This window comes from Carlito syrichta, unplaced genomic scaffold (assembly GCF_000164805.1).
Source record: "Carlito syrichta isolate Samal-C Ts95f unplaced genomic scaffold, Tarsius_syrichta-2.0.1 Scaffold305773, whole genome shotgun sequence".
NCBI classification, from domain to species: domain Eukaryota; kingdom Metazoa; phylum Chordata; class Mammalia; order Primates; family Tarsiidae; genus Carlito; species Carlito syrichta.
In genome coordinates this window covers 276,225-277,252 of record NW_007249869.1, presented here as the reverse complement: position 1 = coordinate 277,252, position 1,028 = coordinate 276,225, and the positions used below count along the sequence as shown (strand labels likewise).

The window sequence follows — 1,028 nt, the reverse complement described above, 5'->3', positions numbered from 1 at the left end:
CCGCGGGTTCAAGACCCGCCTTGGGCAACTTGGCGAGACCTCATCTCTACAACAAATCAAAAAAAACTAGCCAGGCGTGGTAGCACGCGCCTGTAGTTCCAGCTACTCGGAAGGCTGAGGCAGAAGGATCGCCGGAGCCCAGCAAGTCAAGGCTGCGATGGCCGGGAGCATGCCACTGCCCTCCAGCCTGGGAGACAGAGTGAGACTCCAACTCAAAAAAAAGAAAAAATAGTATCTCAGTTTTCCTTTGTGCCAGTCTCCCCAGATGACCATGATAAGTCTAACCCTTTCTTCCCTCACCCCTACAGTCTTCCTATCCACCTCACTGGCTCAGCACAGACCTGTGCTGCAGTCCTGACCACTAAAAGCATCTCATCCCTCTGGCTTGACTGGCCTAGGGATGGGCACATGTTTTCAGTTGGTCCGTTGAGAGTCAAACTTCTTCTTGGATTTGCCAGGTTAGTTGAACTTAAGCCTTGAATGGCAGGGAGGGCTCAACTTGGGATGAGTTCACCTGAGGCTGAAGCTGGGACAGAAAAGAAAGCAGATTAGGGAAGTGAGGGGGCTCACAAACCTCTGATATCATAATTTGAGTCTTCGAATTAAGTCGAGCCTGAAGTCAGATCAACTCCTTGACTCTTCAGTTACTTGAGCTGGTAAATTTCTCTTACTCCTTATGCCTCTTTTTCTGGGAGGGGCAGGGGTGCAGAAATGTATTAAAATTGAAAGACACTTCTTTTTTTTTTTTTTTTTTTTGAGTTGGAGTCCCACTCCATCGCCCAGACTGGAGGGCGGTGGCCCAGAATGGAGGGCAGTGGCATGCTTCCAGCCACTGCAGCCTCAACCCTCTGAGCTCCGGTGATTCTTCTGCCTCAGCCTTTCAAGTAACCAGAACTACAAGCGCGTGCTACCACACCTGGCTAATTTTTGATTTATTGTAGAGATGAAGTCTCGCCAAGTTGCCCGGACAGGTCTCGAACCCGTGGGCTCAGGCAATCCACTCACCTCGGCCTCCCAAAGCGCTGGGA

General features: G+C 50.7%; 1 long non-coding RNA gene across 1 annotated transcript in view; it reads left to right on the top strand.

Moving 5' to 3' along the window:
- Nucleotides 1–1,028, top strand: part of LOC110596027 — a 5,526-nt gene that overhangs the window by 2,237 nt on the left and 2,261 nt on the right. The gene's annotated exons all lie outside the window — the stretch shown is intronic.